Raw genomic sequence first — 25,927 nt, 5'->3', positions numbered from 1 at the left:
TATTTTTAAAGCTATGTTTTATTGTGGATATAACCTTGATTCGAAGATATGAGAGAGAGAGAGAGAGAGAGAGAGAGAGAGAGAGAGAGAGAGAGAGAGAGAGAGAGAGAGAGAGAGAGAGAGAGATATTATATTAGGCTTCTAAAGTTTAGCAATTCAGTAGTGATTATATTAGTCTTAGTAATACTGATTACATTAGCCTTTTAATGCTTACTAATACTATTCAAGACATAACTGATACCCTTCAAAAATATTTAAAATTAGTCTATTCATTACTTTCCCTGCTTCAATTACACAAAATAAATGAATTACACAATACGTAAACCCATCTAATAAATCAAAAGCGAAATCTTTATAGAGCATACTTGGTTCTCACTTCGAGTGAAATATATGAAAAATAATTCTGGTACTGGTGCTTTATATGATGTTTTCAGTTAAGCAACATATCTGAAATTATTGTTAAGAAGGACCTATTGCGGTTATTTTGAAACAAAATAGAAAATCCTTTATTTTTTATTTAGTATATCTATATTAAGTGTTGATTGCTAGGATATGATAAAGCTATTCTCCCCCCCCCCCCCCAAGAAAAATGGGTGACAGCTAGTTTTTTTTTTTTTTTTTTTTTTGGTCCAACGGCTGCTATCTTGAGCAAATCTGCTTATACTGTACAGTACCTTTTCAGTGAACACAAGCTAAATTCAATGTTGTGTAAAAGAAAATTCAACGATAATTGCTAACAAAGAGGACAGTCGAATGGGCTTAAATGTTATATATATATATATATATATATATATATATATATATATATATATATATATATATATATATATATATATAGAGAGAGAGAGAGAGAGAGAGAGAGAGAGAGAGAGAGAGAGAGAGAGAGAGAGAGAGAGAGAGATGAAATAATATTCATAGTAAAAATAGTGTTATAGGTTATATTCACATGCAATTAATGTGCTGTAATATACAGATTGTAGAATGAATTTGAATTGGTAAAAAATAAAGAAAGTTAAATTTCCTCTCAATGACATTTAGATTACTTGTTTACAGTACTTTAATTCTAAAAATTATACGATCTACAAATATATCAAGAGGTCCAGAAGAAATTTCCATTTGATATAAAACTACTTCACTGATGGTTTCCTTCTCGTAAGAATATCATGGTAAAGCTAAAGTTTCCCTAGAACTCAAATGTAATTACTCTTCCTTTCATAAATTCTTTTAATGTAATTCAAATTTGTAAAAAGCTCCTAACTACATCTTATTAACTATATAGTCTATGTAACATATGAGGCAGTTAGTTGCATCTTTTGTATAATGAATATGCAAAGCTTAAAACCAGTGCACAAGAGATTTTATCCTTTTAATAACAATTTTGTCATTCTAATATTATGAAACAAATACCCTTTCACTGCATTAAAAATAAAATCATAGTGTAAATAAGCATTTATAATGTTGTGTGTGACCAGAATAATCAAAATATTGATATTTTTGGAAAATGATTAATTTAGCAAAAATTACTAAAATAAATACATTTTGAGATTAAACTTAGAAAAACCCTGGGAAAAACTTTCCAAACAATGAACTTTTGAAGCTACTATTTCTTTTGCTGTGTCTATAACCTTGATTCCAATGTATGAGAGAGAGAGAGAGAGAGAGAGAGAGAGAGAGAGAGAGAGAGAGAGAGAGAGAGAGAGAGAGAGAGAGAGTATTATATTAGCCTACTAATGGTTGCTAATAACATTTAAGACCTTAATACAGTGATTCCCTTCACAAATATTCAAAATTATTCTATTCTATTCATCACTTTCATTGCTTCAATTACACAAGATAAATGCATCAGTTACTCTCACAATATGTAAACTCATTTAATACGTAAATATTAAAGGAATATCTTTACTTGGTTCTCCCCCTTAAGTGAAATATATGAAAAACAATTCTAGTACTGGGATTTATACAGTAGGAATTTTTCGTTAAGCAACATTTCATTATTGAAAGGGAAATATTGCAGTTATTTTGAAACAAAATAGAAAGTCATCCATTACTAAATTACTACTCCTATATTACGTGCCGATTGCTAGGATATGATAAAAGCTATCTTCCCCACAATTCCCAAGAAAAACAAGACGACTGAACAGCAATGGCGCAATATGGCTAATAAGAGCAGATTTTTTTGTCTTGCTTGAAGGTACACTCGGGCACACTATTCTATCTAATTTCTCTTCCTCTTATTTTGTTAAAGTATCTATAATTTATATAGGAAATATTTATTTTAATGTTACTGTTTTTAAAATATATAATTTTTCCTTGTTTCCTTTCCTCACTGGGCTATTTTCCCTGTTGGGGGCCCTGGACTTATAGTATCCTGCTATTCCAACTAGGGTTGTAGCTTAGCAAATAATAATAATAATAATAATAATAATAATAATAATAATAATAATAATAATAATAATAATAATATCTTGACCAAATTTGCTTATACAGTACCTTTCAAGTGAACATAGGCTTAGATTCGACGTTGTGTAAAAGAAACACCATTGACCGTTGCTAATAAAAAAAAAAAGAGAGCAGTCTTGAAAGACAGATGAAATTGTATATACTGTATAGATAAAGATGAAATAATATCCAGAGTGTTGAAATGATTAGTTATAAGTTATATTCACATGCAATTAATGTACTTGAATATACAGATTATGGAATGAATTTGAATCAATAACTAAAAACAGAGGATTAAGGTTAATTTCCTCTTTGTCCCACATTTGGATAACTTGATTACAGTACTTTACTTCTAATAATTATAAGATCTAGAAGTATGCTGAGAGTTTCAGAGAAAATTTACATTTGTTTTAATTGCTAGTTAAGAGAAATTAAATACTTTCTACTGGACTGGATAGTTAATAGTTCTAATCATTAAATTCCTGGCTTCCAAAATCAAAAGACACTTTGATAAACTAGAGTAAATTTGGCAATATCATTGCTATAAGAATTTTTATTAGTTAGTTACTGTAACTCTAATCGTTTTTTTATCTTCAATTAGTGATTGCTACTGAACCTCTGGCATATAAATGGAGTGACCATCGTGACATATAACCGCCCAAAATCTGGTTAGCCTAATTGACCTTTTAAAGATATTTTCGGTACAAAAAATTGATGAAAGATTGGCTGCTTCAGTTGAGACGATTCGTTGCTCCTTGTAAAATCATAATTAAATCAATTCAACTTATAATCTTTTCTTCTTCCATCGAAACTTTTCAGAATGTTTTGCTGTAGTAAACCACAGATTTGCTGCTGATCTTCATCTTGATGTCATAAGGAACGTCTCATAATACTGTCGTTTTAAGCATTAGGCTATAAATATATTTTTTTTTCACGTTTCATGATTCAGCCCTGAAAAATAAAAAATAAAATTATCAAACATATATATAATTCTTAAACATTTTACAGTGTCCTTCAAAAACATGATGGCTATAATTGTCGTAAAATATTCTGCACGATAATCTATGAAGAATATAGATTATAATGTATTAAATATGAAATATTGGAAATGACAAACTAGACAGTCCATGACTTTTATAATAGCAAATATAACATCCGAGAGCATGTCTTGTAAAATGGAGAAATATTACCTTCACTACAATAATCGAATGACTAACAGGAGCTTTCCTAATCCTTCCAATAATCCTTGGAATTTTCTTAATGAGATACTCGGTAAACATAATTACCTGAATAAAACAACCTTACACCACAGATGATACCTTGTCAAATATACAATCTTAAAAAATCTATAAAAAGCGGCTAAGTATAAATTCTCAGCAGAAATTGGATTTATTGAGACGGTAACAGTTTTAGATGTAGAAAGTTGCTTACTATACAAGAGTAGTGGTGTGCAAAGGAGTAATTAATGTGTTGTTTTCACTCTCCTCAATACAGAAAAAACGACCTGCAACTTCCCAAATTTATCAAGTAAATGTATCATATACGGTAATATGAATTACTTATCAGTGTGTATTTTCTGGTTGACCCTCAATCAATGAGCCATCTTATTCTTCCTAGATTCGCCATCTTACTTATCTTGCCTTGCACTATGAAAAAAAAAAAAAAAAAAAAAAAAAAAATATATCAAATTCTCTCTGACTCACTAATCTAGTCTCAATTGGTTCATTGACGGGATTATTCAACGCTATTGTTTTTAAATTAATGGGTAGGCCTATACTTCATCCAAGGACTAACCTATCCAACACTATTAAACTGACGAAATGGTCTTACCACAGTCAAATCTATAACATCACTAAACAAAGAACAAAGTTTGTCTTGTTAATGATAAACCATGTTACCTTATCTAAATTAATGGTATATCCATTCAACCTTATTCAATAATTATATAATCCTGTATTTATCCACCATTGGCTGTCCTATCTAGCTTTTATCTCTTGACCAATTTATCAGACTAATAGAATTACTAACCTTATTTTTCATTAACTAATACATTAAATATTGTTTTGACTTATAGTGTGTTGACATCACCAAAACTTCAGCAAGAGTCGGCATGACTCACAACTGCGAGCTCCCAGTATTTAGTGCTCCTTTATATGAATCTAAGCCTCAAGGTATATACTCTTTTTTGATAGTTTAATGACAAGCAATGGGTTAGGTTAGGCAATCTGGAATTCTGAACCTAGGATAGGAGTTCATTGGCTGAAATCTGAATTGAATAACCAATCTTAATTCACCCTCAATGACCAGGCAAAACTTGATCAATTTAAATAGAAATTCCACCTAAATCCACACTTAATTATCTAGAACTTGAATTTAGTCCATTAATTAAAAAATAACCAAGTCCTAATCTCTCAAGTCAAGCCAATGACTTGAATCTCAAGTCAAGCCAATGACTTGAATCTCAAGTCAAACCAATGACTTGAATCTCAAGTCAAACCAATGACTTGAATCTCAAGTCAAACCAATGACTTGAATCTCAAGTCAAACCAATGACTTGAATCTCAAGTCAAACCAATGACTTGAATCTCATGTCAAACCAATGACTTGAATCTCATGTCAAACCAATGACTTGAATCTCATGTCAAATCAATGACTTGAATCTCAAGTCAAACCAATGTAACTCTCAAATAAAACCAATGACTTAAATCATAAATTAAGCCCCTAACTAGAGTCTCAAGTCAAACCCGACTAAGATCACAAATCAATCCACTGGCTAAAAATCCCAAATCAATCTACTTGTTTACTTACTTGTTTTGGGTTTAAATCCAACCCTCCACTGAAGTCGAGTGAACATAAATCCCAAGTCACTCCACAGAATAGAAAATTTGTAACTACACTGACTAAGAAAAGTTCAGTTAAAAAATATGGCTAAAATCTCAAATTAACTCGCATAATAAAATCAAATTAATTCATTGACTGAAATATCAATTTAATCCAGTGACAAGCCTCAAGTCATACACCTATCTAAAACCTTAAGTCAATCCACTGCCTGAAATCTAGGTAAATTCACCGACTAAAATCTCAAGTCTATTTACCTATTCATTATCATCATTAAAAGGAAGATTAACCAGCACAAGGAGTCAAGCTCGACTCTTACCGAGCTGGCCATTCACCTGTTTAAAACATCTCTCTATTCAATAACGCATATCTTTAAAGTAATTTGTATTTTTCCTAACCGTACAAACCCTCATTCTATATTAGGAACTTGCTTTGAAGTGTTAAAACTTTAACAAGGTGGTGGGGAAGCCCTCCCCATTTAACATGCCACTGACCTCACACTTTGACCTTTGACCTTAAACCTAGGACATGTCGGGTGCTTGAGGTTGGACGTGTAACTAAAAGAGAAGTAAGTCTGTATAGTCAAGTCAGGAAAACTACCAATTACTTAAAAATATGAGATTTATTAATACAAAAATGCAAACCTTAGTCGTTTGATAGACTTACCCTTAAGAGGGAGGACGATCCTAAAACTGGTTGGTTTTCAGGACACCTTAATCCTATATAGGCCCCCCAAAAAAGGGTACTCTTTTCAACCTTCTAACGATCTGTATATAAATATGAGGCAGATTTTAGGGTAGGTCACTACCGGGGACTGGTAGATGGTTTAGGAATATATCAGAGGAGGATGCTTTGTCTTTAATGTACAGTCATTATGAGAATATGGGTGTATGCATTTGTCCTTCCTCTCTCGTCATGGAGGATGGGGGAGATACTCTTAAACAAACTTGTCAAGAAAAAACTGATTGATCATGTGGCTCACCTATATCTATCAGCTGATCCAGCAAATAACAGGGCAATTGTTGCGCCCTAAGAAACGTCGAGAGAAGAGGCCAGTCAACCTTAACACCAATTCTAGACTTACATCATAACCAGTACCTTAGGCAATATGTTTCTTATTCTGTGAATAAAGGAGATTAGCTACATTTGTTGAGAATCTACTACTGGACCAAAGATACCAGTATCCAGGGACTGGTGTGCCCTACTATAGGTGATGGGGAGAGAGGATTCTGCTGTTACCAGACTCTTGTCTTCAAGAATTAGGACCCTAACAGTTTCTCCTGGATAGATCCGGTGTGTCTCACGGTGTGGACTAATCCAGGATTGTAATTTCTTCGCCTGCAGGGAAAGCACGTCTGATTGTCCCACAAGGCCAGAAAGAAACCAAGTTCTAGTATCTTTTCCCTTACTCATTCCTTTGTTGTGGGAGGAATAGTGTTTTCCCAAGCCACGAAGGCAAGTCATTCTGGTCCCTGCTACTCACTTCTATGCAAGAAATGAAGGAAGCCTTGAAATTGTGAACAGCTGAATTCTAAGTCCTGAACACAAACTCCTGCACTGAGGAGATAAGAAATCCTCCATCTTTCTGAATTACTTGTGACATAGGCAACAGTCACAGGAGTTTAAGCCTTATCTGCCCTCTATCCCACAGGTTCAAGCAGGACCACTCGAGAGGCCTCTGAGCTCACTAGATGTTCCTTCCAGCTTGACCCTCATAGACCTTGTCGATTTTCTCAGTCCAAACCAAGGACCTAATAGAAAACTTTGATCAAAGGCTAAGTGGTATCCTTCAAATCAAAGATAGAGGAGCTTTTGTAACCAAGTTAGATAAAAACAGCTAATCTGGATATTATTCCGTTAGTGGCCGCTTGGGCAATATGAATTTCATGACGAACCTTGCTGTAATCGACACACTGTTGATGGATCAGCAGAGCAGGAAGGTGAGCAGAAAGGTGGAAGCATATAGAATTCATAGGCATGTTAGAATGGACCCTTGAACGCTATCAACGAACTGGGCCTGTGGAGCAGAAACTAAAACATTTTTGTTCAACTAATGGCGAAACGATCGGACGATGGTGAAAACCTGATATAGGAAGCCTATCTGCCACACAGTGATGTAACAATCACCACAAACACACAGTTCCTGTCAGCTGTGTATTTTTGCTAGAAAAATCATCTTGTCTGGATGAGTCTTGCAAGCAGCTCTACCGTATCAGCTTCCCAAGAGTGCTTCTTGTTAAGGGTCTGTAAGACAAGTTACTTCAGTTGACATACGTCATGTACAGAGGAATGCCATTTCTCAATGCTACCGAATACTTTACCAAAGTCACTTGCCAAGTAGCCATGCTGCATTCATTACAGTTGGTTGAAAAGGAGGTGCTTTTCTTCTGTGGATCATATCCTGAAATGAATAGGAAACAGGTAGGCTTCCCATTCCTACCTAGATAAGTCTGTGCAAAATACCCCAAAGGAGAGGAGTTCCTGCATTGAGAATTGTCTTACAGCTACCAGTGTTGATCAATACAAATTCTGGCTATAAAAAAATAGAATTAAAGGGAAATAGTGGTTGCTGACTACACTTGACACCTAGATTAGTTTTGTCACCTTCATAGGTTATGTACAAAAGCTGGGTGTTATATGATTGATGAATTTCTCGACGTTCATCAAGGATCTCCTAGGACATTTGCTGGCCGATCAGCATATGGGACAGGGTAATCCCGTTTGAAGGAGGAGGGATGAACAAGCATTAATTGGTCTCATTCAATAACTGGACTGCTTCTGGCTCTCATGCTTTCCTAGGATAAGTGGCCCCAAGGGAATTTGCCTCTGAAAAGCGGCACTACGCGGTGCTTAATAGTGTCACTTTAGTACCTGTCCTAGGTTGGAGAGGATCCTTGCTGACAATCATGCAAGCACAATGCAGCTTCTCGGGGCTTACATGACTGCTCATATAGGACCTAAAAAGTCACCTATTCAAATCCCTATTGCAAAAATGAGGGTGGGAAGATCTCCTGTCCAGGACCAACTCAGAGTGGAATGATCCAGGTGCTGGAAGTAAGCACGTAAAAAAATTGAGTCGTGAAAGATTGTAGTGTGTTGCAAGATCTCTGTGATGGGAGGCCTAGGAAAGAATGACAGGGGACATATACTAATTATTGGTGAAGTGAAAGTAATGATCAACGGAAAATGTGTGGTGGTTCCTGATCACGTGGTTATCGATTGCATGGCACCCAATAGGGTGCTTTCCAATTGCAGCACACGGGCAATCCTGTGGGACACAATGCTTGTGGGGAACAAGTTTGAAGACTCCTGTCTCAAAGTGAGAGAATGATATCAATGTTCTAAGGAAAAAACATGGAGAACCCAAGCAAAACTTGCTCATGAAAGGAAAATCTAACCTGCACAAACAATGGCAATGAACATTGAGTTTTCTACGACTAATATTCTGTACTGGAAAAGCTGCAAAAGAGCAGCAGCCAGAAGTTATGGAACTCTAAAAGTCACTAATGAACACAGGACAACAGATGAAAGATCTTCGCTAGTGCTATATCTATCAACATACTCAGGTACACCATCATCTGAAGACTGGATTTCTCCCAATATATCAAGATCCCGGGATCGTGTAAAAAGGCACAGTCTTTCTTTCTGCTAGAGAAGCTGTCTTTGGGGTGAAGACAGTATCAGCCAGTCAAGTTATTTCAGAAGATTTATGTCGCTGGCATGTGCACAAACAGAAACTAGCAAAATGACTGAACTGAATATCTGAGGGTCATTCATGCTCACATGACTTTAAACTAAGGGATTCCACCCCCCCCCCCGGATGAATTAGAAGTACTTTCTGATGGACTGGGATCTCATAGTAAGCATCTTTCAGACCCAGGGACAGTATGAAGTCGTCCCTCCTTTCTGTCGTTCATACAGTGCTCACCGTCTCTATCTTGAATGGAGTCTGTAGTACAAATGTGTTCAAGGGGGACAAAGTTTATGACCAGTATCTAGCTCACTGATGCCTTCTCAACTCTTAGCAGGGGTCTGTAAAGGCCTGGAGATCAATCCTATATGATCTGTAGCACTCCCTTGTCCAACATCATCATTATAACAAAATGCAGGAGGAGGGTTTTGTTTCAATACGGGTGATAAGAAAAATGGCATCAATATCAAAGTGAGGGGAGGAGAAGAGCTAACAAATGGTGCCGAGTGCTCTGTATACTTGAAGCGTGTTGAAATAGATAAGGACATGCGCACAGGAGAATGTACTTCAGCAGACAAGCAAGTGTGCCCTGGAGAGCGTGCTGCCATGGAAGAGCAAGAGCAAATAGGTGAGCGCATATCCAAAAAACAGATCTCACTCACCGGGGAGCACACAGCAAAAGGATGAAAATGAGGGGGTAGGAGAACGTTTTTGTTGATGGTAGTGTGCACACTTACAATGGGTACTGCAGTAAAGGTGACAGTGATAAGAGCACTAATAGCTGAATGCGATAGGTACTGTGTATAAATGAGCGTGATGACTGCGTACGCTCTGTCAAAGGTCTGTAGGCTAACATTTGAGGGTGTGCTAAGACATGGATGAGCGTGCTAGGTCTCGCAGTGCTCCGAGGATTCTGATGATACGATGCCCTCTTTTTATTACTAGCCACTAATACCTCTTTCCAGTTCTTTTGCCTTTACATCTCTGCAGGGATTGTCAAATCCAAAGCATAGGGTAAGGTTAATTGAATTGGACTAAACAGAGGAATTTGAGGTTGTTTTCTTCTCCTTCCTTGAAATTGTCATTGGTGTTTCCATGGTCTGAGCCACTGGGACTACAGACTAACAGCGGTGGTCAAAACGTGCCATTTCTTGTGCGTGTAGCATTAAAGGAGAATACCAGCCTGGGAGTACCCAGGGTTTACAGCAATTTCTACTTTGAGAGGATGGCCTCCAAACCTACGGAAGGCCAATTTGTCATTATGGCCATTTCCTCAACATTGTCTTTAACTTAGGTCTCAGGTTCATTAAGCAAGAGCTGAGAATAGCTGCCTCTCCTAGGAATCAGCGACCACTTTTTCTCTTGTAGCTTACCCAAGAGGGGGATCAGAAATGTCATCTTTCTTCATCACTACCACAGGGGGGTGACAGGGAGGGGTGTAAAGTACGAGCACCAGACGAAAGGAGAATGCACGCAGACTTCCTTGAATTCAAATATGATCCAGTAGTTGAACGGCTACATTTTGGCTTCTTTTTCTTCTTCTTGCTGTACACCACTCACTGCACTTACAGCCAATCCTTACACTCGTTGCAGGGGATAGGCCTTTGAGCAGTCGTGCCCCATACCAAAGGTGCATAAAACCTGATGATCCACATGGCTTCTACTCATGAAAGTGCCACACTCATTTCCAGAAACCTCAGGCTAGGATAGCATGCCCACGCATACTTTCACCTTTTTTAGGATTGTTGTGGCCTACTGGCAACGTCTGCCTGGTGATCAACAGACTGGGGTTTAGAGTTCCGCTCAATCTCATTAGATCCTTTAGCATCTGCAACCTCACCACCTTTGTGAGCTAAGGATGGGGGTTTTGGGGAGCCTGTGGGTCAACCTGCTGAGTCACCAGCAGCCATCACCTGGCCCTCCCTGGTCCTAGCTTGGGGCTGATCATAAGTATATATGATCTGTATCCAAGCCATTGTCCTGCTTGTTAGGACAATGTCACTGTTCCTTCCCTCTGACATTCATGAGTAGCCTTTAAACCATTAAAGAGCAAGAAGGAAAACAGTTAAACAGTCAAGATAGGTATGACCTGGTGGCTGAAGTCAAAGTGGCTTTTCCGTGTGCAGGGGCTTCCACGCCACACGTCAGTAACTACTGACACCAGGTTTAAATCATACTTCTATTGAGGTACAATGGTTTATATTCATGTAGGAATAAACATTTGAAATCCAACATTGTCTGTCTCTATTGGCAATAAAATTCCACCTTAATTCATTAGTAATCCAACACTACTTTAGTATTCGAACAGAACAAGAGGAATTAAAACCTTCAACTTCCTTCATTAGGTAAAACTTAAAATAAGTCAAACAATAGTTGCTAATGCAGCAGAGAAAGACGAAAATCCTCCTGTTATCTATGTATATTTTGCTTTGAATAACAAATTAAGAATAAAATTACCACTTTAAACTTTACTGTTTTTAATGCAATACATTAGCAATCTATAATAATCATAATCCATAAAAGGGCTAATCAAATTTGTATTTACTTTTAAGTCGATTTGATATAAATCTAGTAACACCTGAATTTTTTATACCATTCAAATCTAACAAATAATACTTTTTATTAACCTTACCTTTAAAATTCCAATTACTGCTGCTAACAGTTTTTTTTTGTGGATTTTGTTCTCATTGAAGATCAACAAAATTATAAACCCTCAATTTTCAGTCGCTAATAGCTCAAGAATCACCTGAAAAAAAAAAATCTGTGAAAATATTTAAAAAATGTTCCGTACACATTGCATAATCAAATAATGGAATTGAACATGACATTCTTGTTTTTATAATTATCTACAGAGACCTTTCAAAAAAGCATTCTTACCCATTCACTGGTATCGACTGATTGACTATTATAAGTTTACAGTTTCAAAAATAACAGAATTTACCTATTGGCTTACTATTTATCGATGGCCAATACTAATAAATAATCATCCATAGTAATCAAATACCTACAGATTCAATTAATTTTGGTACAAAAAATCACTGCCTTGTGTTTACCACATTTTGATCCACATCATTAAGAGTAACACATGGAAAGAGACTCTTCACGAAGCTGAATGAAATAATGTTTCCACCTGTGAATTGCAGAAACTTTACGGATAGAGGGCACCATGAAACAGCCGAGAGAGAACCAGGACATGTCATGTATCTAGGAACCTACCCCCAAGCTAGCAGATCAGGATATTACCAAGTTTAGGTCCCCACTGAGTATCCCTCAGTCTAGTAGAGATTAGAAAGGTAGACTGACGTTCCACCTTCACCTGAATGGCACAGTTGCTCGGGCAGTTTCCTACTGTTAGATCAAACCAAGGAGAATTAATCACAGGGTTAGCTCCATTAACCCCTTCTTGTGGATTCCTTGGGAAGTGTATTTCTTACCTATACCAGGCTTATGGTGATAGCTCAATGAGGGACTGCTCACCAGCAACCAGTGTAGCAGCCATTATCATCCTTTGCCTGATGTGCCACTAGGGAATCCATGGTTGACTAAGCTAAGAGAGAGCGGCTAGTTTCTGCTAGAAAGGAGTTTCTAGCAGAAACTAGCCGCTCTCCAAAGGCAAGAACCTTTCTCCTATATCATGGCAAAAATGGGGAGCATGGATGTAACTGCACTTTCACCTGATCAACCGTGCTGGTGCTCGTTTCCTGGTAGGACTATTCAACTGCAACTGATCAAAGGCAGTAGCCATCATATTGGGCTGTTAGTGAGAGTTCAGATACTTCCCCTGGAGAGAAGGTGGCTTTCTTAGGGCTAGGGTGTTCCTTCCATGCCACACCTTCAACAATGAAGATCACTGCATAAGCTCACCCTCACCTGGCCCACGGTAGTGTTGCCAGGATTGTTAACCTGAAACCTAGGAAACAGCTGTAACTGGGCTCGCCATCCCCTTGACCGAACCTGTAAATACCAGCCTGCTGGTTAAGATGCCACTCCCTAATTGAAATGAAGATAGCATAAAGTACCTGGGCATTTTATTTGATAAGAAATTAACTTTTTCTCAGCATATTAATGAGGTGGTATGTAATGTGAAAAAGACTTGACATCCTTAAAGCTGTCTGGTTTCAACTGGGGAGCTGATAGGACTTATCTGTTGAGGATATACCAGGCACTGTGCCTGAGTAAAATAGAATATGGTTGTCAGATATATGGATCTACATGCAAAACCACTTTGGCAAAACTTGATGTGGCTCATAACATGGGTTTGAGAATTTGCACAGGTGCATATAGGACATCACCTGTTATCTTATACATGGATTCAGGGATTCCTCCCGTTTTCATTTGTAAGGAAGAGTGGGCTTTGAGGTATATGTCGTGTTCTTACCTCGAAGCTCTACCCAAACTTTAAGTTTGTTAAGCAACCCGTTAATGGAGCACCAACTAGAACTAGGTTGCCCAAACCATTAAACGTTAGACTAACGACCTCAGCTATTGAAGTGGGATTACTCCCCATGGCAGTGGCTTAAATTACCCCTTCAAAGTATCCTCCTTGGAATAGGCCTAAGATGGAGATTTGTCCAGTTATGGATAGTAAAAAGATCAGCTCAGATGAGTAGTTAAGGGCTAGTTTTCAATCACATGCTTCCGAGCACAATGCTTCATCTCATATTTATACTGATAGTTTGGTATTTTTCTCTATATGTTTAATGGGGGCTGGGGCATAATAGCTTACATATCGGTCGATTAAAATGTGTAAGTCTATCTTTCACTCTAAGTCCATTGTTTACATCTGAGAGACTGATATAAAGTTACTGCAGTAACTGCACAGACATTGCTTGCATTTGCTTTGGCCAGCTTTTCTGTTTTTTTGTATGACGTAATGATTACCTGGCCTTTTTAGCCAATTAGAAGCTTCCAAATATTTATACACAAGTTCCTGAATGTTGTTCTACTACAGCCCTTTTTTTCCACCCTTTATTCAGTTTGAATTAAACCACCATCACATGAAGTCTCCAAGAGGGAACTTCAGGGAAGTACTATCTATTTCGATATTTACTGTAATTTCATCTGTCGGCAATTAATTAGGATGGAAACGTTCTCAGTTCAGTGTATAGCTATTCTTACCCATGTGAAAGTAAAAAATAACCCCGAAATAATGAGCCACGGGGATTGCAAGCGCAGCTCAACATTACCACTTCCCAGTACATACGGAGCTTGCAGTTTTTTCTTTTTCTGCGAGCGAAGCGAGCTCACAGCGGAGCAAAAACCATTAGGAGTACGTGAAGTGAATCCTAAATAATTATGATACTTTAATTTTCAGCCACTTACATGAACCATATATTTTTCCAATCGGTTATCTAGTGTTTATTTTGCATTTTGCAACAATAATAATGTTCTGAATGCAAAATAAGCACAAGATAACCAGTTGGAAAAATATATGGTTCATGAAAGTGCCTGAAAACAGGCCAAAACATGATTATTTATCACTTTTGAGATTTGTAAAGGGTACTGTGACGGGTCGAGAGAGTTGTGAACTCAAAGGCAGGATGCAATCAACTGAGTTTTATTAAGGAACACTCTTCTTTATATACAAAACCTCAAGGCAACAGGACATGACCTGTTCGAGAGACAGACGATGTTACAGAGCAAAACGGAGACATGATCATTCAGGTTCTTTTTAGTGCGAGGGAAGAGCGCAGATACAAGCATAATATATACAACATAATTATGTACAATTGTGTGCCACACGGTTGGTACATGGCTCCCCCCCTAAAAATGACATACTGTACATGTTAAATAGGGCGCCCTGATCTAGAGAGGCGAACTGTAGGCGGGTCATCCGGCAGAAGATAAGCAGGTTTTAGACGATCAATGGAGACCCAGTCTTCTTTACCCCGAATGTTTAGTAGGAATGCTTTCGGACTGCGTCGGATCACAAGGAAAGGGCCCGTGTAAGGGGGCGTTAGTGGTGGCTTGCTAGTGTCGTTGCGCAGGAAGACGTGCGTTGCAGAGTGCAAGTCCGTTGGTATGTGATGCTTCGCTGGGGGCTTGTAAGCCTGGCGGCACGGAGTAAATTTTCCCACGACGTGACGTATGCGCTGGAGATCGTCGGAGGAGGTTGTAGAAGGAAAAAATTCGGCAGGGACGACCAACGGGTCGCCATACACCATTTCAGCTGCCGAGACGTCGAGGGCCGCTTTAGGAGTGGTCCTTAGTACCAGGAGGACCCAGGGAAATTGAGTAAACTAGTTGCAATCCTTGCAGCGGGACATCAAAGCTGCTTTGAGGGTGCGATGAAAACGTTCAACCATTTCATTGGCAGCGGGGTTCTGGCCGTTGTCTGATGTAGGGTGATGCCCAGGAGATTCGCTAATGACGTCCACAATTGAGAGGTGAAAGTGGTTCCCCTGTCAGAAGTAATATGCTCAGGGATACCGAATCTTGAAATCCATCCAGAGAGTAAGGCAGATGTACATGAGGCGGACGTTGCAGTTTCCATGGGAATGGCTTCAGGCCAACGAGTGGAGCGGTCGATGACGGTAAACAGGTAACAATGTCCTTGTGATGTGGGTAGGGGGCCTACAACATTGACATGAATGTGTGCGAAACGACGCTGAGGTTGAGGAAAGGTACCCACTCCTGAATCCGTGTGTCGATGTACTTTGGAAGTTTGGCAAGAAGTACAGGCGTGGACCCAATCCTTAGCATCCTTAGAAATGCCGTGCCAAATGAACTTTGCCTTCAGCAGCTGTGCAGTAGAACGGCACGAGGGATGTCACAGAGGAGGGTGGTGTTGGAGTCTTCGAGGGGAAAATCTTCCCAACGGAGGGACGTGCAGGATGTCCTACAAGCTTGATACTCTGGATCCTGTTGTTGGGCTTCAGCCAGGGCGTTGTAATCCAATCCCAGTTGAACGGCAGCCAACGTGTTTCTTGACAGGGCATCGGCAACGGAATTCATTTTCCCAGGGACGTATTGGAGGGTGCAATTGTATTCAGCCACGGCGGAATGATGTCGGCGTTGACGGGCGGACCAGGCGTCAGACTGTCGAGTGAAGGCGTGCACCAGAGGCATGTCGTCTGTGCGAATGACGAAGGGCGTACCTTCTAAGAAATGGCGAAAGTGACGGACAGCCAAGTGCACCGCCAGCAATTCTCGATCGAAGGTAGAATAACCCGATTCTGCCTTGGGCGGGGCGAGCCTTTGACCACCTGCTCGAGTACTGCACCAATAGCGACGTCGCTGGCATCGGTGGAGAGAAGGAGAGGGGCGTGTGGGATAGGAAAAGTGAGAGCCGCAGCAGTTGATAGGGCCTTCTTTGCATTGCAGAAGGCTGCTTCTTGAAGGGGACCCCACTTCAGGTCCTTTGGCTTGCCCTTGAGCAAGAGTGGCGGCAATGGCTGGTAGAAAACGGTGATAATAGTTGATCATGCCCAAGAATTCCTGCAGAGCTTTGACGGTCGAGGGCGCGGGGAAGTTCTGAACGGCTGCTACCTTCTCAGGGAGGGGATGGACTCCTTCAGGAGTGATACGGTGCCCTAAGAATGACACTGCGTTGGTGCCAAAGGTACACTTGTCGTACCGGACTACAAGGCCGTTTTGTTGCAGGCGGTCGAGCACGATGCGTAGGTGACGGAGGTGTTCCTCTTTTGAGGAGAACACAAGTATGTCGTCCACATAACATACACAGAAAGGGAGGTCCCCTAAGATGCCATCCATGAGACGTTGAAACGTTGCCCCAGCATTACGAAGGCCAAAACAGGAGTAATTGAAGGTGTATGTACCAAACGGAGTGGTGATGGCAGTCTTGGGGATGTCTTCTGGGTTCATAGGCACCTGATAATACCCCTTCAGGAGGTCGAGCGTAGAGAAAACCTTCGCTTTGTGCAGGTAGGAGGTCACATCGGCAATGTTTGGGAGGGGGTAGTGATCCGGTTCTCTTTGCATGTTCAGGCGCCTGTAATCCCCGCACGGACGGAGGGAGCCGTCTTTCTTCAGAACGATGTGTAAGGGTGACGACCATGGGCTGGAGGCCTTTTGGCAAAGGCCCATTTTCTCCATTTCGGCGAACGTCTGTTTGGCGGCTGCCAATCGTTCCGGTGCCAGACGTCTGAATTTTGCGAAGACTGGGGGTCCCGTCGTCTTGATATGGTGATAAATACCGTGCTTGGCAGGAACTGCGGGCGTTTGGCGAAGTTCTGGATGGAAAACTTCCGGGTACGACGTGAGGAGGTGGGCGTTGGCATCCGTGGGTGCACTAATGTGGAGAGCGAGGTTAGAGGGGGCGGGTTGAAGAGGTGTCGACAAGTACGAGTCTGCGTTGACCAATCGTCAGTGGGCGACATTGACCAGGTGGTGGAAATGAGAGAGGAAATCCGCACCGAGGATTGGCATTGTGACGTCAGCAACGAGAAACTTCCAATTGAATTTACCGATTGAGTTCTCGTAACCGTAGGTGGGTATCGCAGATCCGTTGGCAGGTACTAAGCGGACGTCGGCAGATGTAGACAGACTACGTCGTTCCTTGAAGAGTTTCCTTGGCAAAAGAGAACGACAAGCACCCGTGTCTACCAAAAATCGCACGCCCGTTCCTGCATCCTGTGAAAAGAAAAGATTAGAAACATGGGAGGCCACCGCCACAAGCGATGGCCTACTTACACGTTTTTTTGGCCACTGACAATCCTTGGCACATTTCTTCGCAGTTGCCCCGAATCTGAAGTGGTAGTAGCAAAACTGCGGCGGATGGGAGGTAGTAAGTGGCTGTAGAAGTCGTTCGTTGGGGCGCGAGCGATTGGTGGGTGGTGGGCGGCTTTGTCGCCGCTTCGGCACGTCACGGGGTAGGCGTGTATGTCCTACGGCATTCATGTCAGCTTCGGTTGACGTTGAATAGTCATCCTCGTCGTCAGGGGTGGAGGCGTTGATGGAGGTCTTGAAGTGGCTGTCCATAAGGGCGTCGGCTTTGGTCATCAAGTCCTTTATGGGTAAACTATCGACATCGGGTATGGCAGCGCGCACAGGTTCAGGTAAACGGCGTATCCAAAGGGCACGGAGTAGGTTCATCTCACGAGGAGAGCCGTCTGCGGCAGGTTGAAGGCGAGCGATACTGGTCATTTCCCTGAGGGCAAGCGAAGCCCTTTGGTCCCCCAACGGTTGTTGCGAGAGCTGAAAAAGCTTTGCTATACGGGCGGCTGGTGACGGCGAGTACTGCTGCAGAAGGTATGTTTTGAGGGCTTCATACGCTATTGGGGTGTCTCCTTGTTCACAAAGCCAGTCTGATATTTCTGGGAAGGTGTCCTCGGGTATCGCCGCGAGAACATAATCCGCTTTGGTTGTTGAGCGAGTCACGCCCCTGATACGAAACTGGACTTCTGAGCGCTGAAACCAAGCAAACGCTTCTCCGGTGGCGAACGGTGAAAGTTTCAATGGGGCGGCGCCAACTGCTGTAGTAGAGTCTGTCTCCGTCATAGTACCAATGATCAAGGGGCGAGGGAGGTCGGGGTGGAAGGCGGTGGGGGTGGAAGGCGGTGGGGGTGGAAGGCGGTGGGAGCGAGTCGACTTCGGGGGTCACCAATGTGACGGGCCGAGAGAGGAGTTGTGAACTCAAAGGCAGGATGCAATCAACTGAGTTTTATTAAGGAACACTCTTCTTTATATACAAAACCTCAAGGCAACAGGACATGACCTGCTCGAGAGACAGACAATGTTACAGAGCAAAACGGAGACATGATCATTCAGGTTCTTTTTAGTGCGAGGGAAGAGCGCAGATACAAGCATAATATATACAACATAATTACGTACAATTGTGTGCCACACGGTTGGTACAGTACAGAACATAAGCCCACCTAACCTAACCTGGTAGTTCCCATGGTACAACCCCTAGCCCCTTCCCAGGTTACATATTAAAAGTAATAGACTGATGTACTTCCCTTAAGTTCTCTCTTGGAAATGTCTATGTGATGGTGGTTGAGTTGAAACTGAAGAGGAAGGTGGAAAAAATGGCTATTGTAGAACAACATCCGGGAACTTATGAAGAAGTATTTGTAAGCTGTTAATTGGTTTAAAAAAACCACCTGACAAATACATCATTGTAAATGCACAAAAAGCTCCCTAAACTGATGGGAAACAACGCATGCGCAATATGTCCCCTTCAGTCTCTCAGATGTAAACAATGGACATACTTCACATTTTAATTGACCGATATGTAAGTTATTGTGCCCTAGCCCCTATTAAACACAGAGGAAATACCGAAACTAGCCAGCGCTCGTCCATTTCTTATAGCGAATTCCAGTTTAGCTAATATTTAAAGTACTGTATCATATATTTACCAATATTTTATACTGATATGTATGCGCTAAATGTCCTTGCAGTTCCGGTGCTTGGCTTTGGGCCAAAAATTTCATAAATCAATCAATCCTCTAAATAAGAGATGAATTAAGCACAAGCTGAAATTAATTTAATCGTTAACAAGCTACGGTAGTAACAATAGGTAGGTGGGGATGAGCTACCTACTTGCTTGACTGAGTCAAGTCCCTTTTGTCTTGGTTACTTGATTAAAAAGTATGTTGCTACTCTGGTCCTCATTTTCCACCATCACTGTTGGAACTTTCTCTTACTATGGTTTGTTGTTATTGAGCACTCTTAGAATATTTTATGTAACAGATTTTCTAGGACCAACAGAGTTACTTAATGGGCAACGTGTATGTAGAAAGTGCTAATCGGTAAAAATATGATACTCATAACAACCACCTAAATAATGTTGAATAAGCATTACATGGCCCTATTCTAGCCTAGAATTATGAAAGTCCCTTTAAAAAATTTGTTCCTACATTAGCATAAACTCTTTATGCTATAAATTAGGGATGAATTAAGTGCAAGCTAAAACTATTTAAATCATTAACAAGGTAGCTACGGTAGTAACAACAGGTAAGTGAGGATGAGCTACGTACCTAGCTGACTGAGTCAAGCCCCTTTTGTCTTTGGTTACTTGGTTAAAGAGCATGTTGCTACTACTTTTTGTTTCTCTAGCGAAGCATGCTTCTTAAGTTTTACCGTTAGTTGTGCCTTAAATAATGTTTTGACGAGAAAAGCTGTTTAATTCTTAACTTTACAAAACATGGCAATGTACAGTAGCCTACGGGGTAATTGTTTACAACACCACGCTCTCCATTTACTCCAAAATGATGCAATCCTGCAGTTCTCATTTTCTTGCACAGTAATTAGGTGGTTATTTAAATTCTGGTTAAGCATTAATTAGCAAGATATGTTAAGGAAGGGAGAAGGGGTTATAAAAAGAAAATAGCTCGGTTTCCTCTCTAAACAACTTGGAACTGACATGTCAACATAGTCAACCAAACAGAATTCGTGATGCCAGCGTACATTTGATATACTGTATATTCAAAATATACTTAATTAAAAATGGATTAATTATTCAAAAGTGTCCATAAATATGCAATTTACAAATACACACACTTTTGAGTAATCACTCAATTTTTTATTAAGTATATTTTGAAAATACAGTATATCAAATGTACGCTGGCATCACGAATTCTGTTTGGTTGACTATGGACATGTCAGTTCCAAGTCATTTAGTGAGGAAACCAAGCTATTTTCTTTTTATAACCCCTTCCCCCCTCCTCAACATATCTTGCTAATTATTGCTTTCCCAGAATTTAAATGACCACCAAATTACTGTGCAAGAAGATGAGAAATGCAGGATTGCATTATTTTGGAGTAAATGGAGAGCGTGGTGTTGTAAACAATTACCGCCTACAGTAAAGCTTGAAAATTGTTCGAATTGTTTTGAACAGGATTCATTGTCGTACAGTTAGAATATACCTGCATAACTTTACTTTATCTACATCATTGTTTGTCAAATTGGGATATATCCTTAATATATTCTATCTTAGTCTGGCTAGGTAAGGATGCAAGGATCCAGTATCCTATGTTAGGTTAAGGTTAGTGCATATTCCTGTCATTTAGATTTGTGGTTATGGTAGGAAAAGGCAATGAAACTTGTTTAAACATATAAGGCAATCCCACTTTATGTTATATGCTATTTGAGTTTAATCAAGATCATTACTTACTTAGGTTAGGGGCTGCTTATTCAGTCCTGTACAACAGGGGAACCCTACTCTCTACACGACCTCCACAGTCGTTATATAATGTTCATTCGGGAGCATTTAACATTTCACATAGCGTATTGTTAGATTACTGTTAAATCGTAACTATCAAAGCACTCGCTGAATGAGTGTCTTCAGTTTCCTCGTGAAAGCCTTAATATCTTCAATCATTCGGATGTCTCGTGGGAGCTTTTTGTATAGTCTAGGGGCCGCTTATTTAAATGCTCTAGAGCGTACAGTAGCCATATATCTAGGTTCCAATATTTAGAACCATCTGTAACTATTCTCGTGTCAATATGATTTGTTGGCGGCACAATATGTAGCAATTCTTTGAGATATTTTGGACGACCGGTTCAGTTAACTTGGTGGGTTATTGTACATATTTTAAATTCAATTCTCACTTTAATCGGCAGCCAATGTAAATCAATTAGTATAGCAGTGATCCTTTCTCTAGATGGGACACCTCCCGATTTTTTTTTACAATGATAGTTACTTTACAATTAACAGATATATCAAAATATCTCCAGTATCCTAGCTGTCACAATTTCGTTTTATATTTCGAAAAATCGAAAAAAACTATAATTTCGCGTAGATAGAAGGAAAAAGCACAGATTTTAGAATCCTCTAAACCAGAGACATTTAAATAGTTTCAAAGTCCTATAGCCTAATAAAACCATTATTCATTATACATAGTCTTGGACTTCCGCAGTGCATAAGATTTTGGCCTGAGAAGGTATGCCATTGGTAAAATGTCTTGGCCTATGTCGAGTCACAACGTAGGGGGCCAACCATCATTGCAAACTACAAAGCATCCATCTATACATTTTTTTTTTCATCTGAAAATGGCCCTGAAGAAACTTTCATATACCTGACATGGTATAAAAAATAACGGTACTAACCTTTGGATAAATGTGGAAATGTTTAGCAAAAATACCGGAAACAAGGATAGGTATTCCAGTTTTCGTCTTTGTCCTATAACAACCGGTAGTGTAATGACACACGCAAAGGCGGAACAATACATTTGCCTGGAATATTGGAATGTAAAAATATTTATTTTTCTTATTAAATCTGCGTCTTTCTTATTAAAATCGTCTTTCTTTAGAATTCTATGATAAAAAGATGTTAAAAAAGATACATTAAATGCACACATAATTCCACTGGTTTTACAGCAAGAGGGTAGAAATATCAGGAACTAGTTTTTCTGACTTTTGTTTTTTACAAGACTTTTTAGGATTTTATGCAAGCAAACAAATGCACGGACAGTCCTATAAAGAATACACACACATATGCCCTGACACACGCACATTTATATGTGTGTATATATATATATATATATATATATATATATATATATATATATATATATATATATATATATATATTGAAAGATAAAAATATTAGGAACTACTTTTCTGACTTTTATAAGACTTTTTTTTCGGAATTTATGGAAGCAAATAAATGCATAGACACACCTATGAAGAATGCACACATTCCGATTCCCTGACAATTATCTGGAGGACAGTTTGCCGGAGAGAAAGTTCTTCTATTTTTGGATGCTACTAAAGCATTATTTATTCATTATAAATGTAGAGTATCTTGCACAAATACCATATATATATATATATATATATGTGTGTGTGTGTGTGTGTGTACGCCCATAAAGAAAGCACATATTTATATACCCTCATACACAGACCCCACAAGTACACACACATAAATTTATATATATATATATATATATATATATACATACATACATACATATACATATATATATATATATATATATACATATATATATATATATATATATATATCCCCACTGGGGATCACAAGGACACAATCGTCATACTTCCGGGTTACTTACTAAATAGTGGTGAGCACCTTCCCTAAAATCCAAAAATATCGTTCCCCCACGAGCATATTATACTCATGTACCAAATGCCACAAATAAGCAAGACGTATATAGCGTAATTTATTTTCATCTGTGCAATTTTCTTCGCAAATTTTACACTTTTGGACTATTTAGTTATCGCTTCTGATACTTTATGCATCTTTCAGCATAATGAAAACATATAAATTATAAATTTATAAATCAACAGATAAAGAAATAAGAACAAGAGGGGCACCGAACTTTTACTTATGATTATCATATCGAATGTAAGACAATCATAATCTATTCCTCAGGAAATTATAGAAAATGTTGGAACTACTGTATAAGGGATACTAAAATAAGTAGCTCTCCCTGGATTTTTTGAAACAAAAAAAAAAAAGTAAATAGATAGGTATCCACATCAGCCAAGGGTTGGGTAGGGGACCGGCTGCATTCGCTATCATAAAGAAATGCATATTTAAAACAGAATATATATATATATATATATATACATATATATATATATATATATACATATATATATATATACATATATATACTATATATATATATATATATGTGTTGTCCTAGCCAAAAAGTAATATTCTAATTTTCAAAATTTTAAGCCCGAGGTCGTGAGTCATGCTCCTCAAGTTTCAATATTTCAAATCTTTGCGGGATCACAAGGATGCTATATTCCTTCTGCCGTTGAAACCTTTGAATTTCAATAAAAAAAAAAAAAGTAGTATGATTCTACTTATAGCAATAAAATTTTTAAAGGGATTCCAAATGTGGTTAACCTTTATAAGAATGTTTTACTAAAATGAGACGCATTCATATGTCACTGGGTATTTTGAGTGACATGCCTGTCTATCATCCTCTGTTTCAATAAATAAAGAGAGAGAGAGAGAGAGAGAGAGAGAGAGAGAGAGAGAGAGATTACTTTATTATTTTGGATGTAGATAATGGAATAAACTTATGAAGTCTGGTCAGCTTATATAATGTCATATATCACAAAATCTATGAGATTTGAGAAGATAAATGGACTCACTACCAATTAAAAAAAAAAAAAAACTGAATCAAATAATCCTAAAAGTTCCCTAAAAATCTGTACCTTGTGACAGAGACTAAGAATTCGATCGTCTCAAATCAAATGTTTAGAAAAAAAAAAGTGCATTGGTAAAATATACGGAGGGGAAAATAATCGTCATTCATAACACGATCCAACTCCATAACTTGGTAAGTAAAGTTTTCCCACTAAGAAAAAGTTTGCAAAGACACGTCTCTTGCGTCTCATATTACGAAGCAATTCTTATTTTCGGAGGAAATGAAGCCACCGAACTGAGAGTGATTTTGCTGTCCTAGGAATCATAAACAAACTGCCGATTTTTATCTGAATAGAATTGGTCGTCGGTTATATACCAGAAAATTTGGAAAATTTTAATATTTTTCTTCCTAATACCATATTTCATAACTTGATAGGTCGTGGGGTGTGTGGCATATATTCATAGCTATACACATTTATAAGATGAAATTGTAAGGTATTATGATTATTATTACTTGCTAATCTACAACCCTAGTTGGAAAAACAGGATGCTATAAGCCCAAGGAGTCCAACAGGGAAAATAGCGCAGTGAGGAAAGGAAACAAGGGAAAATAAAATATTTTAAGAAATATCGCATTGAAATATAGAAATAAGATCACATAAAAAATACAGTAACAGTTATGAAGTTCATGTTTTATGCCACCGATAGACTAGTTAGTTTGTTTCCCCTTAGAAATGTTAATTCCACATATAGGTTAGTTTAAGTGTAAATTTATTATCATTAAAAGGAGGAGATTGACCGACCCGCCCAATGAGTCAAGCTTGACTCTTACAGAGCTTGCCCGAATAGATTCAGGAGGGATATATATATATATATATATATATGTATATATATATATGTATATATATATACATATATATATGTATATGTATATATATATATATATGTAAATATATATATATATATATATATATGTATATATATATATATATATGTAAATATATATATATATAATATATATATATAAACTCTTATGGATAGAAAAACTAAGCATATAGTAAATATAAGAGCTATACAGAAAATAAAGATATAAGGATCGTATTATAATTAATATTAGTAGTAGTAAGCCTAGTAGTTATTATTATTATTATTATTATCATTATTATTATTATTATTATTATTATTATTATTGTTATTGTTATTGTTATTGTTATTGTTATTGTTATTGTTATTGTTATTGTTATTGTTATTGTTATTGTTATTGTTATTATTATTATTATTATTATTATTAACACAATTTTGGCAATGTCCCTTAAATACCTCTGAGTGGATATCTAGTTTATAGTAAAACTTTGATCTGAGCACGAACTTTGAAATGAACTAAGTCATATATTACACTAAATCCTCTGGCACACGTATGTCTTTCCCCTCTTCCTCACAAAAAAAAAAAAAATATATCTGCAAAATATTCCAAAAATTCCATCCACGCAAAGTCCATATCTCCGAATAGAATTTGGAACTTATGCATGCAAAGCCGACGAAGGGGCAAATAAAATTTATTTTTCATGGCCAAGCGCGCAACGAAATCCTTCTCTGCATGGGCTTGACGTAAGTAAACCACCGAAAAATTGGTGAAAAACCCATATCCCATTAAACGAAGGGGGCGTCCCGAGCTCCTTCACTGCTAACCACTGTATAAAAAATGAGTCTCCGGGGCCTCTTTGACCATCGGAAGTCAATAAGGTAAACTGCTTTGGCTTATGCTCTGAGATATTCGGCGGAGGGATACATAATGGTATTGGCGGACGAAATCCGATCCTTTATGTCAAGAGGCGTGTACTTCGAATATTTTTTCCCTATTCTCTTTCTAGTTCCCTTTTTTGGCTTCTTTTCAGTTTACTATCTTCGGATTCCTTTGTTACTTGCT

At 38.5% G+C, this 25,927-nt stretch overlaps 1 long non-coding RNA gene across 1 annotated transcript; it reads right to left on the bottom strand.

Annotated features, from left to right (window-relative positions):
• Nucleotides 1-2,662: 2,662 nt before the first annotated feature.
• LOC137640668 (uncharacterized) lies at nt 2,663-22,066 on the bottom strand. Its single transcript, XR_011044441.1, has 3 exons — nt 21,981-22,066; nt 11,601-11,714; nt 2,663-3,390 (listed from the first exon to the last, which is right to left on the bottom strand). It is a non-coding gene; the product is annotated as an uncharacterized lncRNA (long non-coding RNA).
• Nucleotides 22,067-25,927: the final 3,861 nt, after the last annotated feature.

This window comes from Palaemon carinicauda, chromosome 5, assembly GCF_036898095.1.
Source record: "Palaemon carinicauda isolate YSFRI2023 chromosome 5, ASM3689809v2, whole genome shotgun sequence".
Lineage (NCBI taxonomy): Eukaryota > Metazoa > Arthropoda > Malacostraca > Decapoda > Palaemonidae > Palaemon > Palaemon carinicauda.
The sequence above is the reverse complement of the archived record's forward strand: the minus strand, read 5'-3'. Positions and strand labels throughout refer to the sequence as shown.